This window comes from Populus nigra, chromosome 5 (genome assembly GCF_951802175.1).
Source record: "Populus nigra chromosome 5, ddPopNigr1.1, whole genome shotgun sequence".
NCBI classification, from domain to species: Eukaryota; Viridiplantae; Streptophyta; class Magnoliopsida; order Malpighiales; family Salicaceae; genus Populus; species Populus nigra.
In genome coordinates this window covers 13289278-13306717 of record NC_084856.1, presented here as the reverse complement: position 1 = coordinate 13306717, position 17440 = coordinate 13289278, and positions in this window count along the sequence as shown.

The window sequence follows — 17440 nt, the reverse complement described above, 5'->3', positions numbered from 1 at the left end:
TTTTTTGGCACGCAAATTCCGTCTGTAAAAACATTAGCAAATGGTTTTTTTGTTTTTCCGACCGAAATAGCGACGGAAGTGGGAATCACCGATAAAGGTAAAGCCGACGGACGTAATCCGTCGGTGATGACGTCGGTAAAAGAATCACCGATGAAATTCTAATCACACACCGACGGAATTGGTCCGTCGGTAAAACTAAATCATTTTCTTAGAAATGGTTAAAAATCAATTCAATCTAAAAATTCAAACTGAAAAACCTTAAACCATTATGTGAGGTACAATATATGATTTATATTATTCTCTAACACATCTTCTCAAGTGAAAGTCTTTTGAGCTTGAAACTTGCATGGACCCACACTACTTTGTATTTTATTTTTTATCAAATAAATAGGGATGATGAGATTCAAACTCATGACCATTTGATCATCAAGGCTTTGATACCATGTCAAAGAACCAATTTAACCCAAAAATTTAAGTTAAAAGAACTTAAGCTGTTAGATAAGGTCTAAAATATGATTTATATTATTTTTAAACAAAAATATAATAGCCTAGGACTCCACTTAGGTGAGGAATATAAAAGCAACATCAATAGTCAACTTGGAAGACAAATAACAGATAAACACATAAAGTATAATCAAACACATCTAATTAAAGCTATAATTGTGAGAAAAAAGTCACTATACATCATAAATCACTTATACTATGAACTTGATTAATCTATACTCTCAGACATAAAGACATACATTGAAATTGTCATCATCTATCACGATACCTCATATACAAGCATATCACACATAAAACCTATGTGTATAAATAAAAAATAATAATTAACAAGACATTGAAAATCACAAAAAACACTCATCTGACATAAAAAAAACATAAAGTTTACATGTTTACATAAACATGGAAAAAATAAAATAAAAAATGAAGGAATCATTTGTGAACGCAGTTTTGAATTCAAGCAATCTGTTGTGTAAATTTAACCTCAACGCACATTCAACATGAAAGTCAAACAAACAAAAATCACACTTGTAATTTGACTTTAATTCACAAGTTCAATGATGATGCGACCACAACCATGATGAAAGATTTGAATCAAGCACAAGTAATATAAAATTTTAAAATGATGAAAGATTTGAATCAAGCATTTGAAGTGTTTGGTTTGGGTACTTGGATATTCTCGAGCTTGTTTGGGAACAAAATAAAATGAGAAAAAGAGAAATATATCTATGTCTGCATGTATGTTTATTATTATTATTATATATTTTATACTTTTGTTTTTTGTTTCTTGGCGTGTTTCCATAAAATGCTCCATCGGGCTTAGCTTGTGTCCAAGAATTGTAACCTGTAAGAAAAAACTGTTGTTAGTTAATTATATTTACAAAAAAAAACAAAGAAAAACATGGACGTATAAAAGAAGAATCTTACCTTCCGCTTTGCATGTGAAAGAAACAAAATGGAATCACTAGCGTGCATGGTAACGAAACCATGAACACGCTAGTTTTGGTTCTCCACACTCGATTGTGACTGTTACATGAAATGCTTGGACATCACGTGTTGAATATATTCCGTCCAAATAGCCTCCAAGACATACGGCAGTTTGAAATCCTTTCACATTGCCACGTCTTTCTAGCATGAAAGCTTTCTTTCTCGCATATATTTTTTTGGCTTTGTTTTGCGTCTCGTACAAAAATCACGCAACCTATATGGTATAAATAAATTATTTGTTAGTAAATAAAAAATAAAATTGGATAAAAGGATTAAAAAAAATTATATTGATTTCAATCTTACCTAGTTGCAGCATAATTCTCCCAAACCTTCCTTGCAATAACATTGTCAACTCTATCCCATTCACATTTTTCCTTGCAATTAAAATTTTAATTTTTTTCATTAATATTAATAAACTAACCAAATTAACATAATAAAAAAAATATTTAAGCTAATACTAACCTTAAATCTTTTAAATCATGCATCAATCATATGTTTCTATTTAGAATATTTGAAAACCTGACTCCATTGAAACAATGAAATTTTCATTAATGATTTCATTGCCAATGTTGTCGTTCTAATTAATAGCCTCAATGTTTGTAAACCTGGAATTGCAATCGTTAATTGAAATTAATTTACAAAAATTATTAACATGTTGCTATGAAGGGAAAACAAACTTACATTGCAAGATCGTTCTTCCACTAAGCCTAATACTTCTAGGTAAATGGATTCTGCTATGAAGGGAACCCCCTTGATGTGGCGGCCTGTGTCGAGAGTGGCTGCTTGTGTCTCAAGTGTCTATTCTTGATCAGCACCAAAAAACTCCTGGTCATCAAAAGCACTGCTAGAAGAACTAGCAGTGATCCAGTCCGTATGACACACTATTGACTTACCCCTAGGCATCTAAAAAAATTAAAGGATTAAGATATTGTAACCACTCATATTTTAAAGTAATTCGGCAGCACCTTCTTTTTACACGAGACTATCTAAAATTTTTTAACTTGCAAATATACAACAATTTAAATTCGATTGCCACAAACTAGTTGATTTTATTTAATCTTTTTCCTTGTCTTTGAGTGAAGAGTTCACTCAATTTGTACTCAACCAAGTTTTTAGATTTTTTTTTTAATTTTAGAGGTCATTGGTATTTCCATTGATGCACAACAATTTGTTTAATTTTTTCTAACAATTTGGTTAATTTATGAAGTTAAATAGTAAAAGTGTCTTGTTTTTTTTTTTCCTCTCAAATAATATTATTGACTTACTTTTTATAATTTCACATTTCAACATTCATACACAGTCATGCATTTCTAAACACTATTCAAAACATCAAAATCAACCCAACATATGGAGATTTTCATAAACCCTTAATTTACAACAACTCAAAAATTATATCAATTAGCTTTTAATTTTCAACAACTCAAAACCCTAAACTACAAATTATATAAACACAAAATTATTCACTAAATTAAAAAATATATTTAACCAATTGAACCCTAATTTACAAAAATGCAAAATAATAATTAAAATTAATCCTATACATTTAATTGAAGTTGAACAAGCAAATTAAAAAAAAACTAAAATTCAACAAAATTATTCTCATATGAAAAGAATTCCAGCAATAACATTCATGTAATTATTAAGAACAAAAAAAAATTAAAAAAACAAAAAAATAAGGCAAAAGAAACACAAAAAAGAAAAGAAAAGAAAAAAATTCTTACCTTAATTTGGTTGTGAATTTCGGCTAGAAAAAGAAAAAAAAACAAATAACAAGATAAATAGAAGTACAAACGAAAACTAACCTAGATGAAGTTACCAATATATTGGAGACTTGCTTAATATTCTCTCATTTAAGCTCGAAGTGGAAATACATATATAAATGCAACGCACATTAAAAACCACGAGGAATACAAATCCATAATAATAAAAGTGAAATAACTGCGACTAGCTACGATCTCCATTGTCTTTTTTTTTTTTTAAATAATAATAATCGAAGGATTTCCGTTGTCTTAATTAGTTGTGGATGGAATGGCCAACACCTGGACTGTGGCCAGGGGTTGGTGGTCGAAAAGCCTCCAAGAATAGGGTCCAAGTGATGGCATGCCTGCCTGGGCTTGCACTATTTTGTTTAGTGTTTCTTGCGATGCTCTTTGGCATGCTTCAATCGAAAAGTTCTACCATGAATTCTCAAAACCAACCAATAATTTCATTAAATTTCTGTTACTTGTTCTAACAAAGTTCATATCTCCTATATTACCTTCGTTGTAATTAAGAAATTAAGTAGTTTTTTTAATTAATTATTTTTCTCAAGAAATTAATCTTTCTGGAGAATTTGTTTTGAATATCCAGTTTTCAGATTTACAAAATAGTTTATGATTCTAATGTAATTTTTAAACGCATTGCTTGGACATTACTGTAAACATAATAAAGTATGAAGTTTTTTATAATAAAAAATTAAAAAAATAAAGTCTGATTTTTTTTTTTTAAAAAAAAAATCAATAGAACGCGGTCATTTACATTCTTGAAAATCTATCTGCACTTCTCCCTAAAAACAAAAACAAAAATTGCACTCTTATTGGAAACTTTGAGTACTCCAATACTTATATTTTTTTTTTGTATAAATCCAATGGGTTTATATTTACACATATGTATAGAGTTAAAGTATATTCTTTAGATGAAATTAGGTTTTGATAAAAAAAAAAGCATTTGGTTCTCAGAAACTAAATTTTTTAATTTAATGCACTACTTTTTGTTATGTTTTTACACACGCTCACAGAAACTAAAAAATAGGCTAAGTTTGTTTCCTAAAAAATAATTTCAAGAAAACTACTTTCCAAATTTTTTTGTGTTTGTTTGCCATTAGAAAAGTTGGTTAATAAAAAACACTTTCCGGTCAACGGAAAACACTTTTCAGTCAAAGAAAAATTTGGCTTGGTTTTCAGGAAAGTGTTTTCCTTTTATTTTGGGCGGAAAACACTTCTGGAAGTTGTAAAAAATTTAGAAATGTCATATTATTTGCTGATTATATCAAATTTTGTCCTCAAACTTTTGATTGTTATATATATTTTGTTTTGAATATTTGTTTTTCAATTCCATCCCTTAGAATTTAATTTTTATATTAATTTTGGTCCTCATTTTTATAATTTTTATTTGCTTTTCCCTTATCATTTTTTAATTGAAATTTTTTATCTATCAAATTTGATCCTCATTCTTTTGATTGTTACTTATTTTATTTGAAATAATTTATGGAATGTTAATTATTATTATTTTAATTTCTTCATCTTTCAATTTTTTTTTTATTTTTTAGATTTGATTTCTATTATTTTGATTATTATTTATTTTATTTGAGATAATTTATGGATTTTTTTTTAATTTCATTCTCATTCAACTTTTTAATTTGTAAGATTTGTTCATTTTTATTTTAATAAACTTGAAAAAAAAACATTAATAAGTTATTTTCCAGCTCATTTTCCATGACATAACAAAACACTAGAAAATATTTTTCAACTTATTTTTCATTACACTATCAAGTATCGAAAAATAATTTATTTTTTTAAAATTTACTTTCTAAAAAAGACTATTTTCCAGTAAATAAATGGGATATTAAAGTGATGTAAATGAAAACAAGTAAAGAGAAAAGGCCTCTCTCCTACTCTTTTCCTTGTCCAGCCAAATATAGCACTTATATGAAAAAAAAAAAGGAGGATAAAAACAATACTTAAAGACTGTTTTTGTACTTGCAATATTGTATATAATATACAAGTTTACAGGTTTTTATATCTAATTGTTTTTTTTTCTTAATAAAATAATTGTGGACAAACTAGAGACCCAGGAAGGTGGAGAGATTCTCTTGGCCTCCTTCCTTCCACTGTGCAGAAGATTTTGTTATTGTTCATTCCCAGTTAGAAACACTTGAAAAATTCTCCTCCTAAAGCAAAACCAGCACATGCATGGATTATTCTAAATTCTCCTTGTGATTCCCTTCTACAGTATCCAAGTCAAAAGAGAGTCTGTACAACACCAATATAATATTATAAAATCATTTTTTCTTTTGGTTAATTAAATAAAAAACAAATATAATTCTCTCGTACCACACCCTCATGAGAATCTCCCTAGGACGGTTACTGTATAATATTCCAGCGCAAACCCTAGCTTTTCTAAAATTTGCGGCTGGCTAGCTATCTAACCTCTACTAAACAATCAAATGCAAGTTGGGTGGTGGTGCTTTTAAATAAGAACCTTGTAGTCTGTAATGCACTCACGGTGCTCTGGATCATATTTCACATGGTAAGTACGGACCTTTTTCTGATCGTTTATGTAGTAGAAAACAGCTAACGACTACCCAAGATGTCTTGCCAAACTAAAGGCCAGTAAAATTCTTAGATAATTGCACATGCTATACTTTGGTTCAGATTAAAAAAATATATATAGATCATAAGAAACTTTTTTAATAATGTTATTAAACTCAACTCAACAAGTCAACCTTAAAATTTCTTGACTCAGCTCCCTACTTAGCTCAAGCTTCAAATCATATCGTCTTGCAGTTTTACAGACGTGACCCAATCAACTTATTGGGTCCAATGACAATCACTATGACCAGTAAAAATATAGTTTGAATTTTAAAAAGCATTTCAAGATGATATCTTTTTTTTTTTTACATTTAAATGACAACATATGAGATTGACTTCGGTTAACCCGTGTTCACCAACCAAACTTCTGACTTATATTCACCTACCAAACTTATGACATGAGTCATGAGCTCCACTTAGTTTAATAACTTTGTTTTTATATTAAACTATTTTTTATTTAATTATATAATAAAAAAGTAGATATTAAAAAAATTGAGTACTAACAGCTCAATGTTGGGATGTTTGTTTCATATCACAATAATCTTATAGAAAGAAAACCAAAACAAATCATAAAATTTAATTTTAATATTTTTTTAATTGAGAAACAAAAGAAATATTATTCATACTTTATAAAATAAATTAAAAAATAATGAATTGATAAATCAAAACAAGTGAGTTATTAATAGTAATTAAATACTAAAGCCATAATCTAATCCTTATAGTAGAAATAATAGATAGTTTTACATGCAAATATTTTACATTGACTGTCATTTGGCTATCTTATGCTATTAGGTTAGAAAATTTAAAATTTTAATGAAATAACACAACTAATTTTTTTTTTAACAAAATAGCACAATTGTGCTTGTCAGGGTTCCAAAATGCAATATTAAGTAAATATTGCATTTATAAAATGTAACAGCTAACAAAATACATAAAGTATCTAACAATTTTCAGTAGCCAAATTTGTCGGTCTATTTAACAAATGGTCTTTTGCTTTTTATAATATGCATTTTCTCATTCTTTGTATATAATGGACCATGAAATTAAACAATATTTTTTGCAAAGTTTCTTTTCTTATAATTTATGTGGTTCTAAAATAGCTTGTAATCAAAATTTCTTATGGATTTATGGTGAATTACATATTAACTACATTTTGTCTTGTTTTCATATCTTATAATTAATTTTTTTATCAAGCATTTTATAATAAAATATCCATATAAATTTAGGGAGAATTGCATTATAACTCCAATTCCAACAATTATTTGATTTGTTAATCTTACAATTATATGGTTCATGACACTTGTAAATTTAAAAACTCAACAACATTCCAACTAAAGCTAAATATTCTAGTAGTCCAAATTATAAATAAAGAAATCTCAATCTCAACTTAACCAACTTAAAAACAATAATAATAAAAAAGCAATATTATACATGTACTAAAAAAACTAAAATCAACTGTAAACTCATTCTTAACAAAGTATCGCGATTCTGTTGGGAGAAAAGAAAAGGGTTAGAGTTTAATTTCATGACATGTGACAATTTTAAATCATGACATGGTAAGTATTTGCGATTCTAAAATGTGATAGGGTAAATTGACGCACTTTAGAAACACGACAACCATAAAATATCACGTTTTGGAATTGTGACAAGATGAAATTGTGTTATTTCACCAATTGTTTTTTAAATTGTGCTATTTTACCAATATTTTTAATTTACTATGCTAATTTTGTTTTTTTAAATCTTATCCTTTTTTTTATTTTAAATGTTTTCTTTCATTTTATCTTAGTAGTTAATTGTTGTTCCTAATAACAAATGAGTTCTGTTTTTATAAAACTTTATATATATAAAACTAATTCATATAAAATATAAGAGAAAAAAAATTAAGACAAATCAAACTGTTTTCTTCAAAATGTCATGGAACTAAAAAGTGATCACTCACAAAAAAACTTGGACTATGGATGCCTTAAAACACCAAAAATACCTTCACAAACCACTTATCAAACACAAAGTCACTAAAAAAATAATAATCAATTGAATAAAAACATTTAAACAAAACCGATCTATTTTTTAGCCATGTTTATAGGTAGAAACCATCAACATCAAACTTTCATTATTGAATGGAACCAGTTGACATCAACTAATCTCCATTTGTTTTATTTTTTTTCTTAATAGAGATGACATGTCATCCTTGTTTTTAAGCAAATGACAGATTGCATGTAAGTTCAGGTGACCTATGATATGTCATTTCCAATGATTGAAAAATAAGGACCGTGGTTTTAGATCTTAAAAATCAAATTTTAAGTTGTTTTTACTTGAAAAGACCTCAAAACACCATAAAACCTTTAGAAGCACTTACCAACCCTAAAACACCCCAAAATCACTTTAAAAAACTCATCTAAATAAAAGAATTTAATGAAAACCAATTGTAATAACCCAATTTTGGATTCTTTAAAATTTTATTATATGTCATTTTATTTTTATTTTTATTTAGAAAAATAAAAAAAGTAAGAAAAAAAAATTCAAAACATAGGCAGGTCACCCATGAGAATGAGACAAACCTGAAAAATCTTAGTATTTTTCACTTGGACAGGTTGCCCATGAGAAGAAAACCAATGTTAAAATTGTTAGCCTTATAGCTAAGATAATGATTTAATTATATGTTTTGATGACAACATAAACTATAGATAAAATAAAAAAAATTGTTTTGATATACACATATCATATAATTAATATCATAATATATTCCATGCCTAATTGATTCAAATAAGGATATGTTAATATGCCATATATATATATATATATATATATATATATATATATATATCATTAAATAAGCAAGAAAGGATTCACAAAGGTCAAGAACAAAAATCTTATAGAAATTATGATATTGACATCACTTATTAAGAATTTGTAATAGAGTTTTTTTTCAAATAGCACTAGACTTATTTATGATATCTTATAATATCCATACAAACTAAAAAAAACCTAAAAGAACAAAAAAAAAACCAAGAAAAGACTGAAACACAAAAATAGAACAAAATATGGATAGTACCGAACGACCTTATCGTTTTGGAAATGTTAAGGCAATAACTAAAATGGCCAAACTGTTTATCAAACCAGTTAAAGGCCGAACCATGGTCTAACTATTTTGATTAAAGGCCAAACCATTTATCAAACCAGTTTAGCCATTTCTCAAAACGGCTAGTTTATTTCTGTAAAATTTCCAAAAACTTTTAGGGTTTTTTAAAATAGTCTGACCGATTCTAAAAAAGTTTGATTGATTCTTAAAAAGATCTAACTGATTCTAAAACAGTCTAACTGATTCTATTAGCAGGCATAAAATTGTGTTTAACGTCTAGTTTCTTTTTGAAGCTTATAAATAACCTTTTACTTAACTATAACAAGTGTGGAACTTATAAGGAAAAAAATCTAAGCACACTCCTTATAAAAAACAACCTATTTTCTATAGTTTCCAGCCATACTCTCTCCCTCACTCATCATTTCCCATTTTTTTTTAAAAAGGCAGACCCCTTCTCTAGCAAGCCGACCCTTCATCTTCTTTCTTCAACTCCCCTAGTAGCCATCAATGCTTGTCACAATAAGCTCACAACCCCACACCCATAAAGGAAATAAAAAAGTAACCAAACTCTAGATGGCCTCTAACCCTCTTTTGTTTTTTTTTTAAAAACTACATTCAAGAATTGTTAAGGTTTTGTCGGGTAAAAGATATTCATCATTCCAAGATTCAAGATATTTTCTTATTTCTAGAGATTAGGGAAGATTATCCACTCCCATGTTTTTGGAATTGATTTTGAAGTTAAAGTTCTTTTAGTTCTTCTAAGTGTCTTTTAGGTGTATGCATAACCATTAAAGATTGTTTATCTTTTTTAGTCTCTTGATTTATCTCTACACTAATATAAGTAATGTATGTTGAGTATTGTAAGTCTAAGTCCAAGTCTAATAGGACTTTCTTTCTTAAGAGAATAATATTTATATGAATGAGATTGTCTTCCATCATGCTTCCTCTTTCTCTTTTAAATATTTCTAACATGGTATCAAAGCTAGTTTGATCTAGCAGAAATGTTTCAGAAAGATGATAATGTGGATCGACAAGTGACATTCAAAGAAAAAACAATGAATGTGCAGGATGATAATGCTTAATAAAAGAATTTGGACCTTGCATCAAGAGAGATAGAAAAAAAACTTAAGAAAAAGGCACAATACAAGTTGAGAACTTCCTGCATAAGATATGAGATGTACTACAAGAGAGACCATATATGAAGAAAAGAAGAGAGAACTCTTCTTACATGAGATGAGAAATAGCCAAGGAGCCATGACAAGAAGAAGACATCAGCCTGATAAGGAGTGATCCAAAACAAAATGGCCACTTAAAAAGCTAAATCTTGAAAGAGGATTTTTTGCTAGAAAAATATGATAAAGAGAAGAAAAATGGCTTAGATGAGCCAAGTTTAAGAAAATATAATTGCTAAAGAAAGGAAAATTGAAGAAATAACAATGTAATGCCATTAGCTAGTCATGATTAAAGAAATGACTAAGATAAAGATATAAGAGAGATCTTTCCAATATAAACATGAAAGTTTCAGAAAATTATAGATCAACTGTGATGCTAAAAAAAGTTTGAAAGTTATCATAAGATAATCTTCTATCACATTTCAAATTTCAAGAATTGTTAGACTTTTAAAATTAAGGAAAGTGTTGGAATTAATTTTTAGTCATTTTAGTTCTTCTAAGTGTATACCTAACTATTCTTTTTTAGAAGAGAGATTATCTTCCATCGTGCTTTTCTTTTCTTTTTTAAGTATTCCTAAAGCACCTTTTATGATGATCAAAGATAAACATCTATATTCCAGCTCGGACTGTAAGAACCAGGTAGGACCATAGATAAAAACATGAACTTCAGCCTCATACAAATTTCTAGTGGCAAGTTTTAAACTGTGAGTATAACCGACCAACAAGAATAAGGAGTAGTAAATGACTTAAAAAGGTTGAATCCGTTTGTACACAACCCAAGATGCACATTCCTTGATTTAGCTGAAAAGTGAGGATGCACACTGTTAAAGTGTTTCCATGTTTCACCGTTAGAAGAGCGCATTATCACTCCATCAACCACATCATATGATTGGTGTCATATCATGTGTTCAGTAATTTTTGGTGACATAAATAACCTCTGCAATATAGGCATGAGTAGGAATTATATAAGTTTTTTATATGCTACAAGATTATATTCCATGCCAGTTTTTGATTTGTAATGGGAATGCCCACATGTCATGCACTCGGTCAGCTCAACATTTTCAAGGTAATACATCATGTAGAAGTTTGGATATATATCAATTTTCTAGTATCCTAGACCGAGGGGTTTCATCATGGACTTAGTAGCATAGAAGTTCTCTTTCAGTCTGTTCCCTTAAGGTAAAATGCTTTTTGCCTATTTGATAATTCTATCATAACCGGTTGCAATCAACCCATAATCCGACTTGATGATGAACATTTGTGCAACGATCGATAATTACTGTGATTTGTGCAGTTATCCTATAAAGGTTCATCAGAATCTTTCAACAAATCAAAAACTTGGTCGCGTCTACATTAGGTTCTTATTCTATGATTGGACATTGACTGTCATTACCTTGGTTCATTCTCATTGCATCCATAATCATATTCTTGTAAGGATTACTGTTGTCATCAATAACTTCATGCACGTTGCTAGCACTAGAATTTGACCCACCCATCCTTCCTACCATGCTCTCGTTACTCACAAATAGTTCCTCATATGCATACCAATACAGGTAATCCTCCATGAACCACTTGTGTAGAAGTGTATCGTTACAACATCTTGATGAAGAAACTTTTTATTCTTACACCTCCTACATGGACATCTAATACAACATCCATTAAAATTTCTTGAAGTAGATGTTATGAAATTAATAAAACTCTGAGCCCCATTACAATAATCCATTCTCCGCAATCCTTGAGTTGAATCTTGATACATCTATGAACGATAATCCATGACTTCTATCAAACCTCTATAAAACAATGATGAAAACATGTATTAATTAACTACGTTAAGTAAATAAATTTGCAATAATATTAGTTTAGCTCAAGATTATCCAACTTACTTTCAAACTTCTCTTAAATATTCATTATCATTTATCTACGTAAGTACATACAAATTTATACACATTAATTTACAGAAATTACAACTCGACAATAAAATTGATAAAAATTAAAACAGACTCGTTAAACAAGCCATTATTTAATTCATCACAACACACCTAAGTCGGTAAATTGATATAAGTTTCAACAATTTACAAACAAATACAATTTTACAAAATCTAAAACAAACAAGTACCAAATTATAAATCCATACTACATGTTTGAGAAAAAACAATAAAACAAGTAAACACCCAAACAAAATACATATACTAAAAAAATGCAATAATAAAATTGACATTTTAAAATTGTATTAAATTTAAAAAAGATATATTTACTTACTAAAAATAAAAAATCCGCAATAAATCAAAATACAAATGATGAGACTAGAAAAGATTTTGTTGAAATGAGGGGGCATGTTTGGGGGGAGGGAGCTGGTTGCTGGTTGTTAATGTTGGGAGGGTGGGGTTTAGATGCAGGGGAAGAAGAAGGAGAAATAGGGGAGGGTAGGGTCGATGACTAGGTCGTATATTAACTATTACCGATGGAATTACCGACAAAATATATCCATCTGTACATCCGTCGGTAATTCAGTCAGTGTTTTTGACACGTCACTATACAGACAACTTGATTTGAATCCAACTGTAAGTTTATCGGTAAACTCGTCCATAAAAACTTACACGTCATTACACAACTTATTTTTTTTTATTCTTCAAATTCCGTTTAGGATTCCTTAGGTATTCACCGGTGGAGTGTTTCTATTGGTATATACCGATGAAATTAGCGATGGAAAAATTTATATTGGTAAATATCACCGCAAAATACTGATGAAAAAAACCCGTCGGTAATTCTGTTTGTATTTGTTGAATTTCTTGTATTGAAATAAGTCACTTGGTATCTTGAAAAACATGATGCAAGAAACATAAGAGGTTGATCGTAAATATATAAATATTAAAAGATTTGTGGTGGAAGTACTATCCATTAATAGTGAACCATTTCAATTTATCTTTTTAATTCACATCCTTTTCTCTGTAATTTGTTTTTTCATTCATGTTTTTTTTATTACTTTGGTGTCAATATCACTATATTGGTTCAATTTTCTATAAATATTCCTTACAATAAATAAGCAAACCTACCCATATGAAAAGTTTAGATTAATTTATTGATAATTTTGTGTAGTATTTGTAATTTGCTTGTATATTAAATGTTTTATAGCCTTTTCATAAATAATTTTATTGTAATGAAGTATGATTTATATGTTAGGGTTTGTTTGTGATTTGATGAAATTGAGTTTAGTTTTGTAACTTAGGTTGTTATATTGGAATAATTGATGAGTTATTTAATAGGAACCAATTAAATTTTGTCAATTTCATTATAAAGTTTTAAATTTTAGGAAAATTGATTTTTTTGTGGAATTAATAACAATTAAATGAAATTAATTTAGATTGAATAAGTTTGAATTGAACAAATAATAGAAAATTAAATAAGTTTGAATTGAACAAATAATAGATAATTAGTTGGGTACCAATTACTTGTTGTTAATTTGATTTATTTAGTTCAGATTTTCAGGCAACATTGAATTTTTATACCAATGATAATTGGTTATTAGATTTTTAATTATCAAAGTTGAATTTTAAATTGATGGTTATATTATTTATAAATGTCGTTATCAATATTCTATACAAGTCTTTAAAGTAATGAATTATTATTTTTGGATGTATCGAGATTCACCCCAAAGATTATATAAGAAAGAATATTAGTGGAGGCAAAATTAGATATCCATGTGTAAAGTGTCAAAATAAAAAGTTTCATTAATCAAATGTTATGATGACACATCTTTTAAAAAAAGAGTTCGTAGAGAAATCCTTGTGTTAGTTTGCACACAAAGAACCCTATACTTCTTATGAGACCATGTTAGAAAGGATTCTTGGATCAACATCTAATTCTAGCAACATACATGAAGTTATAAAAGATAATAGTAATTGTTATCGGAGTATGGTGATGAACGCAATAAGAATTAATCTATAACTTGCATACAAAAAATTAAGATATTTTTAGATCACTCCTAAGCTGAAAAGTTATTTATGTCTCCAAAAGACAGTCGAACATATGACATAGTATCATTCATATGATACAATAGATGAAATCATGATGCACCATTATACTGGTGAAGCATGTAAATAGTTTAATAAGGAGCATATTTTATTTTTAATGGAACCACAAAACATATATCTTGGGTTGTGTACCGATGAGTTCAATCCTTTTAAGTCCTTTGCACCTTTTTCTTAGTAGCTGATCATATTAACAGTTTACAACTTACTCTCGAGGAAGTGTATGAAGCCATAATTAATGTTTCTGTCTATGATCATACCTTGTCCTTATTTTCCATGTAGGAATGTGGATGTTTACGTTTGATTGTTAATTGATGAGTTGAATCAATTATGATCATTTATGGATTTGACGTATGATATTTCAAGGAAATAAAATTTTAATGTAAACCCCTACGTAAAAGTAGTTGAAGGTAATATGACTTTGACGTGTAATGGAAACTTGGGATGAAAAGAAAAAAAATAAATGCTGGAAATAAAAATACATGTGATGTTTAAATGGAAGGAATGACCTTCGTAAGTAAATTTAAATGTATTGATGAAGTTAAAATGAGGACTAAGAAATTTAGTTTAAAACTTATAACGTTGGTGAAACTGGTAATGGGTTTTGATGGATAGGAGAATTAGAAAAATTTAAAATAAATATGTTTTTATAATGAGAATATAATTCCAAATAATTATAAGGAAAATGAGGAATAACAGGAAAAAAAATTACATGTAAAATTGTTGGTGTAAACCCCGATTAAAAATTGATAATGTTACCATGAAATTGTAATAAGTCCATAAATGAAATGAAAGATGAAAAAGGAAAAATTATTATATTTTGGAATAAGGAATTGGTACAATCAATGCAAGGATGGAACATAAAAATTCAGATTTTTGGTGTAAAATCACATACTGACTAGTTTTATTCTTTCGAGCTAACTCTCAATTTGACTGTCAAATCTGGCAAAAATTATACGTGAAGTCTCTTGACATCTTTTCTACATTGGGTTAAAATTTAAGGATAATCGGAGATCGGGAACGTCCAAAAAATAAACAGGCAATGATGGGTCAATATAACTAACTAGAATTTGGGGAGCATTAGTAAGGGTAAAATGGTAATTGACCTACAAATTAAACCTTACCTATTGTGCAACTACTATTCATACAAAACAACAACCATCAAGAGATAAAAGGACTTCATTCATGTCTCTCTTAAAAAAAACTCACTTGAGAAATTCTTCCAAAACTTGTGAGATTTGTCATAACTCATTTCTAGGTTATTCCCTAAATTCACCTTTTTCTTTCCAAAATAAAAAAATAAAATAAAGACTAGCATTTTAGAAAAAGCAAGCTGGGAAGATTTCAAATGTAGAAAAAAATCAAGCTGTAATTTTGCATGGAATTGAGAGCTTAATTGTACCTTATTTTATCCAAAACTAGAGAGACAATGCAGATTCAAGGTCAAATTAAATCATTATTGGATGAATCTGTATAAAAATTAAACCCAAGGATATAATTGAATTTTTAATAGGACAATTTAATTTAGTCATGGGCCAAATTAAAGTTTAATTATGTTTAAGAATTAAACATTTTTTTCTAGGTTATTCCATAAATTCACCTTTTTCTTTCCAAAATAAAAAAATAAAATAAAGACTAGCATTTTGGAAAAAATAAGCTGCGAAGATTTCAAATGTAGAAAAAAATCAAGCTGTAATTTTACATGAAATTGAGAGCTTAATTGTACCTTATTTTATCCAAAACTAGAGAAACAATGCAGATTCAAGGTCAAATTAAATCACTATTGGATGAATCTGTATAAAAATTAAGCCCAAGGATATAATTAGATTTTTAATAGGCCAATTTGATTTAGTCAAGGGCCAAATTAAAGTTAAATTATGTTTAAGAATTAATTTAGGTTCAATTTAAGGATTTAATTAGGTGCAAGGACTTAATTATACTTTAAATGGGTCAAATTAATTTTATTAGGGGGTTTAATTGGTTAAAAATTAAGTTTAGAAGCCCAATTTAGGTTAAATTAAAGAAATTCACAGCCAAGGACCATTATGGAAAGGTGTCGAACTCTGGGGACCCAATTGCTTAAAATTAGGGGTGAAATTAAAGAGATTTGAAAGTTTAATGGCCAATTAGGGGTTCAACTGAAAAAATTCAAAACCAAAGACCAAAATGAAAAAAGGCGCTGAAATTGAAGTTTGTTAGGGTAAAAATTGAACAAAATTAAAAGTTTAAAGGCAATTAGGGGTGTAATTGAGAGAAATTAGAAATCAAAGGAGTAGTGTGAACTTTTCCAAAATGACAACATTTCAGGGTTGACTGTTCATCTTCTTTAGATTTTCACTAGAAAAGATGCTCAGTTGGCTACTTTTCCAAGGCCTTTATTACTTTATTTCTCCATCAAATTTGACAAAACTTGCAAGAAAACAATCACCTAACATCTGATTATACCCTATTGTGATCCGCTCTGGCTGATTGACACCACAGTGGTTGTGACATCGCTTCAAAGTGGTCAACCTGACCAACCCTTATTTGCAACAAATCTGACAACCCATGATAGCCACTTTGAACCAATAACCGGGATTCTTCTAGGTCGAATCAAGGGCTAAGATTTGACACTATTAAAAAAAAATATTCCTCTTCTACCCTCTATAAATAGGGGAGGATTTCATGGCCTGAGGGAGGAGATAATCGAGTCCAAAGTTGGCCAAAAATCAGCCTCCCCTAGTTTTTCCTTCTCTGGCCAACAATTCTCTCTTTTCTTTCTCGCTCTTAGTTGCCTTTTTCAGCCGCCACCACCTCACCAACATTGTGAATATAAGTGACTTAGTACCCTTGCTACTCCATTTCCTTGCCGGTAACAGGGGTAGCCGACGTGAGCTTCCTCACTTCTTCCTCACACAATAATCTCTACAAACTTCTTTTCTCTAACAACCAACATAACAACCGTCAACTACTCCATCAACACCACCACCAACCTCACGTCGGCCTCCCATCACAACCAGCTAGACCATTGATAATACCCTCTAGCACAGGTAGCCTCCCACTCTCTTCTCCTTTCTTCTTCTTCTTGATTATTTTTGCAGCTATTGCATGCAGAATTTGTTCTACATGCAACAACTGAAATAATTAACATGGTTGCTAGGCCAGGCTAGCAACCATGTGGACTGTGGGTCGGACCTGTTTCAACCCAGCTTAGCCTAAAAAAAATAAGGCCAGACCTGTTGGGTTGATGGAGGCCCAACCCGACTGGGTTTGGCCCTGTTGGTCTGCCAACCCAATATAATAATAATAATAGTAGTAGTAGTAGTAGTAGTAGTAATACTAATA